Here is a 6,939-nt window from a genome sequence, read left to right on the forward strand (position 1 = left end):
GTCTGTATGATTCTTTTTCTTTCTTTCTTTTTTAAAAAGATTTTATTTATTTGAGAGAGAGAGAGAGAGAAAGCTCTGAGAGGGTGAGAGGGAGAAGCAGACTCCCTGCTAAGCGGGGAGCCCGATGAAAGACTCAATCCCAGGACCCTGGGACCATGACCAAAGCTAAAGGGTTTGGTTCTTAATAATGTTGTTGTTGTTTTCTCTAGCTTACTTCATTGTAATAATACCATGTATGGGGTGCCTTGGTGACTCAGTCGGTTGCCTACAGTTTAGGTCATAATCCTGGGATCCTGGGTTGGAGGCCCACATGGGGCTCCCTGTTCAGTGGAGGATCTGCTTCTCCCTCTCTCTCTGCCTCCTTCCCCTGCTCATGTTCTGTGCCTCTATCTCTGTCTTTCAAATAAATAAATAAATCTTAAAAAAAAAAAAGTGCAGTATGTGGTACATATAACAAAAACAGTGTGTTACATCAACATTATGTCATTGGAAAAGATTCTGGTCAACAGTAGGCTATTAGTAGTTAGGTTTTTGGGGAGTCCAGAGTTAAATGCAGATTTGACTGCATGGACAGTAGGCTCCCCAGCACCTGTGTTGTTCAAGGGTCAACTGTATATACAATTAGATTATTTGAAACTTCTTTAATTTGAACTTACATACAGTATGCAAAATATAAATAGCTATTGAAAATATAGTGAAAGATGTCTTATATTATCAAGTGGAAATTTGGAATCCAATTAAAAAATATTTTTATGTAACAACTCGAAACAAAAAGGAATAAATCAACTCATATTAACACTATACATCTACACTTACAAAGAATCTCAGTACTACCCTGACAACATAATCTTTGCAGAAAACAAAGCTATTTTAACTTTGTTGAAGTTATTGAAGAGTCAAATAATTTCTTAGCTCTTCTAGAAATAGTAGAAAAGTTTTTTCTCATAATTTGGTAAGTGGCTTGTAACCTTAAACCCTTTTTGATTAACTTGAGGCCTTGAGAAAGTGAGAGAAGAGAATCCTGGAGAGATTATTTGGAGCTACGTTATTAAAGTCTTAATTGGAATTTTCACTAACTCCATTCCCTTAATTCTCCCATAACCTGGGTAAAATGTATTTATTATACTACCAACAAAAACATCTGCAGCGTGTGCTGCTCTATGTGTACTATACTTTGTGAATAGGTCTGGATAAAGATTATATAGGAACAGTTACATAAAGAATATGTTGAGGTAAAATACTAGTTAGAACAGATTAAAGAAAAGTAACATCAACAATGTGAAAATCCTGGGGGCGCCTGGGTGGCTCAGTGAGTTAAGCCTCTACATTTGGCTCAGGACATGGTCTCAGGGTCCTGGGATCAAGGCCCACTCTCTGCTCAGCAGAGAGCCTGCTTCCCCCTCTTTCCCTGCCTGCCTCTCTGCCTACTTGTGATCTCTGTCTGTCAAATATATAAAACCTTAAAAAAAATTTTAAACAGTGTGAAAATCCTAGACAAAGATAAGGATTCAAACGTTGGAAAAAGTAGCTCTCTCTCTCTTTTTTTTTTTTTTAATTCTAGTATTATTAACATAATGTATGTGGACTAAATATATTCACTGAAAAATAAAACTTAAAGACTTTGGAACAGTATTTTATAACATTCATTACATACAGCTTTATATAATTGACAGGCACTTAGGGAAGCATTAAAAATCAAAGGACCTTGTCAATTTTACAAACTACAACACTTTTGGAACTTAAGTAACAACATTATAAATTTAATTTTTACTTTTTAACAATCCCCAAGTTCATCTGTCCTTTCTTTCAAGCTGAAAGTTGTAGAAAGGGTGAAGAGGTGGAGTAGTGTAAAACTTTAAAGTTAAACTACAAAATTAAATTTTTAATTGCTGTGTCACTTGAGTTTTAATGTTTCTAGTGAAAACTGCAAGTTTCTTATACTATTCACAGAGAGGAGGAAGCTGGAAAACTGGTACTGACAACAGTAGCACACTGAGAACCTGCAAATTTATTTGGGATGATGGTGGTGAAAGTTTATATTAATTTTATAATGGTTTTCATTATAGCTAATAGTTGTAGGAATGGAGACTCTATATCATATATGCCTTATTTTTCTCTCTGAAGCCAACTAAATCAACTAATAGAAAATTTTAATTTGATTTTTGTGAAAAGGGTTTTAGATGCAAAATGCTCAACTCAACATTTCAAATTAAGGAACAGTTACATAAAGAATATGTAACTGACTTAAGTATCCCAAACGTGTACATTATTTGAATTTTATATTAAGGATAGGTGGTAAGAAAAAGCAGAGAATCAGTACTAATTACCCAAGAAAGTTGAACTGTGGGACTAGAGACATGGGAAAGCTGAATGTCGTGGCCTAAGTCCTAATTTGTAAACCCAATCATTCAGTTTCCTAAAGTTGATTTGTTTGGACAGCAATCAATTTATGAAATTATTGGGTATAGCTCTCCAGTTTCTTTGGTGTTGAAATCCTGAAAGACATGCGCTAGAATTATAAAGACATGCACATGGATATGCACTAGAATTATTCTATACCTGTTATTTAAATGTCTTTTGATCATCCCAATGGATGGAACCATAGGGCTCTCCATCTACGACCGCTTTTCACTTTTGTGGTGTATGAGTAAAATTTACCCGCCCAAGTTCCTTCTTTCTGGGTCCTCACTAGACAGTGCTTCTACTTCTTTAGTTATTTTTCTTGCCTTTGAAACTAACTTCTGAGATTCTTTAAGAATGTATCCTTGTTAGGATATTTATGAAAAAGTTTTAAAATAAAATATTGACTGGTTAGTGATTATTATAAAAGTGTAAAACTCATTCAAATTAAAATGGTGCCATGATTGATCATTTTTAGGCACATTACTTCTGACTCACTTTCTATTTCTCTCATCCCCCACTTTGGTAAAGAAATATGTATTAGTAAAAAAAAAAGCAATATGTATGAGCTTCTCTAAATCCTAATTCAGGTGGTTTGTCTTTTGCTTGCTTTACAAAGTGACAGTTGCTATCAACACAATACAGAATCTTACTTAGCCAGATGACTACTCCTAATCCCACTGCAAATCCTACCCTTTATACTATTTTACCCCTCAAACTCCTTTCCCATTGCCACTGCATTCCCACTTCTATTCTTTGTTTGCACTGTTCACTTATCTCTCTGCTTATAGTCTTGCCTCCTTTTAATGTAGCCACACTGCTAGGAAAGTGTGTTTTTTGAAGTTTTTCTTTGATTATGCTACGCTGCTCCTTAACATGTTCTTTAAATTTCTCTTATTCCTGCTAAGCAAATCCCAAACTTCTTACCCTGGACAGTGTCTTCACTTTCTTTAAAGTCTTACCTACATTTCTAGAGTCATCATCTACACATCTACTGTCTGTATACTTAGGATTCTTTAGCTGTGCTTTTGCACACTATTTCTTTTTGTTTGTTTTGTTTTTTAATCTTTTTTTTTTAAGACTTTATTTATTTATTTGGCAGACAGAGATTACAAGTAGGCAGAGAGGCAGGCAGGGAGAGGGGGTGGGGGAAGCAGGCTCCCTGCTGAGCAGAGAACCCGATTGGGGGGGGGTGGTGTCCCAGGACCTGGAGGTCATGACCTGAGCTGAAGGCAGAGGCTCTAACCCACTGAGCCATGAGGCGCCCCTTTGGCACACTATTTCTTTTGCAGAGAATGATTTTCCCTCCATTTGGCTTATCTTCTAAGACACTGTACCTTCCTTAAAAGGCTTTTTTCTCTGTACCTTCCTTTAAAAGCTTTTCTCAACTACAGAAGCCAAATTATATGCTCCTATCTCTTTATGGTTTTAGTGTCATGTTTATACTTTTGATTTTTATTCCAATTCCATAGTTATTGTTTGTTTGTGACTACTCTATTGGCTCTGTCAGTTTTCAGGTTTTTTCCACGAAGTTTATTTCCCCCTAGTGCCTAGCATTTGAGTATTTGTTTGTTTATTCATTACAAACTAAGTAGTACTTAGTCATCATTTGTTGACTGAATGAATATCAAATTATAATGCAATTATAATCAAGGTTTGCAGATAAGTAAGATTTTATTAAGTTGAAAGTTGCCTGGCCCCTTGTGCTATATCCTTTCAATGGTAGGAGGGTATTGAGGGAGGAAAGATCTAATCAGCATATGTTCTAGAAAAGGGTCATCATACTTTGCTGATATGTTAATGAATGACATAGACTCAGAGTTGATAGAAGTGTTTACTGGGTCTCAATCGGTGAGCCTAGGCACTGGCCCCAGGCAGAGAACAAGATAAACATGGTTCCTGTTCTCACAGAGCTAAAAACTGAGCAGGAAATGACAGTTAAGTAAGTAATAATGTCTTATAAGTACTTAAAAGGAAGTATGATACATCTGACTAACGGGGGGGGGGGGGGGGGGTGGGCAGGGAGAAGGTTTCTAAGAAGTGCTGTTAATCTGTGCTGTTACTGTAAATCCTAACAGGCGAATGAGGGATAGCCAGGGAAGGTTTAAGCAAAAGGGCTAGTGTAAACCAGGTCCTTGAGAGGAAAGTCATTTGAAGGAAATTCACTGAGACTAGCCTGCATCCTGTGGAGGTGGGAGGAGAGTGGTGAGCGGTCCCTTCATACAGGCCCCAGGGCAGTTTGAATTTAGTGGAAAAATTAAGGAGCAAAATATCTAACCAGATTGAGTTTTTGAAGCATTTATTCTAGTGCTATATTCTGAAGAATGAGTAAGAGGTGGCAAAGCTAAAGGGGGAGAAACTGTTTAGAAGGCCATTATAGTCATCTACCAAAGAGATAGTAAGGCTGACTCAGTTTATCCTAACATTGGAGATGGAGGGAAATAATGGGATTGAGAATGTACAGTTCTTCTCATTTAAGACTCTTAAATTGGATTTAAATTGATCTTGTTTAAGGACTATCTTCAAGGGGCGCCTGGGTGGCTCAGTGGGTTAAGCCTCTGCCTTCGGCTCAGGTCATGGTCTCAGGGTCCTGGGATCGAGCCCCGCATCTCTGCTCAGCAGGGAGCCTGCTTCTCCGTCTCTCTCTGCCTGCCTCTCTGCCTACTTGTGATCTCTGTCTGTCAAATTAATAAATAAAATGTTAAAAAAAAAGGACTATCTTCAATTAATATCTGCATGGGGGGTGATATTACATTAATAATTTGTCTGCTATTTTACTAATTGGTCCTGAACTGGAATCTTAATGAAATACACAAAGTCTTCAGCCATTCAACACCATCTATGAATCAGATTTGCACTGCACCAAGACCCCAAAATAATTTGTAGGTAACGAATTTGAGGAGCACCAGTTTCCCCTTACATACCTCTTGTTTTGTTATCATAATCATCATTTGAATCTAAGCTTTCAAATTCTGATTCTTTTGAATTGCTTTCATCTAAATGCAACTTTTTATAACCCATGTTTAATACCTTGGGTTCTTTCCCCTTTCAAATGGATAGTTTAGGGTTTTGAATGCACTTTTCTTTTTCTTTATTCAGTTGAATTATGTGTGAGTATTAAAACCTTCTTTTTCCAAAATTAGGCGTAAACTGTACAAATTAGTGTTTGGTATCTCGTCAGAAATGATTCTTCACTAAACATGCATAGGTCTTACCAGTATCTTCTGTCTTTAAAATACCTGTGTTTCTGCTGAGAAGTTTCCCAATTTTTTAACCTTAATTATATTGCCCAAAGTGTAATGATCAATCCTCCTCTGCATAACATATTAACTTTTCAGTATTATGTCCCAGAGTCATCTTTTTGAATATATGGAAAGTAACTTTGGGAGTTCATATTTTACATTTAAATTAAAATTTAGTAATAAATTGTCTTACTAACTTTCAAAAAAAATAAAAACATCTGTTTTGTACAATCCAATTTGAGAAGGGTTAAAATGAGAGAGGAAAAAAAATGCACCTTATATTTAAGAAAATATATTTAAGAAGCAGTATCGATAGACTGGGTTTGAGTAGAGAGGAAAGGAAGGCAGAAGCCATTAAGCATTCATCAACTTACCCACTCAGTATGTCATCTTCTCAGTAAGCGATTAATACTAGTTTAGAATCACTTGTGTTTTCAATTTCTGATTATTGTTAATCTGTTGACATTCAAACTAGAAAACTAACAATGCCACAGTTGAAGACTTGAATGAAGGTTAAGAAAAAAAAATAAAGGGTTAAAATTTAAAAGCATTTCAGTATTCCATTTATCTGTTTTTCAATTTTGCAACATTTTCTTGAATCATTATGTCCTATTCCTTTTTCCCTTACCCTTTGGGTTAGGATTCATTTTTGCCCTTTATATACTCTGCTTTTTCAGTTTTTGGATGTGCTGGACTTTCCATGACCTTACACTATTTCATCTACCTGAAATGCTCCTTAATCCCCAATCTGTCTCTCTGTCTTCCTTCCTTCCTTTTTTTTTCTTTTTTTCTTTAAGATTTTATTTGAGAGAGAGAAGGAGGGAAGGAAAGCACAAGTGGGAAGGGGGACAGAGAGAGGCAGAGGGACAGGCACTCCCCCTGCTGAGAAGGGAGCCTGATGAGGGACTCAGTCCCAGGATCCTGAGATCATGACCTGAGCTGAAGTCAGAAGCTGAACTGACCCGAGCCACCCAGGCATCACAACCCAAGTCTTTGTTTCCTATTCTCTCTACCTTGTCAAGGGAACTTCTACTTACCCCGTGGTTTCAGATGAAACATAAATTCCTCTAGGTAACATTCCCTAAGTCCCTAGCATGCTTTAATCTTCCCATTACATACTATTAAAGCACCCTGTGATTTTTCTTCATTTTAGTTTGTACATTATTAAAGCCATTATTCACAATTGTTTCATAAGGTCTGCCCTCCCTGCTATACTGTAAGCTCTGTGTGAGAAACATCCTGAGTTTTGTTTACTGATGTATCCACCACACTTAGCACATGCCTGCTTGGTAGGGCA

The sequence above is a fragment of the Mustela nigripes genome, chromosome 1, assembly GCF_022355385.1.
Source record: "Mustela nigripes isolate SB6536 chromosome 1, MUSNIG.SB6536, whole genome shotgun sequence".
Classification (NCBI taxonomy): Eukaryota; Metazoa; Chordata; class Mammalia; order Carnivora; family Mustelidae; genus Mustela; species Mustela nigripes.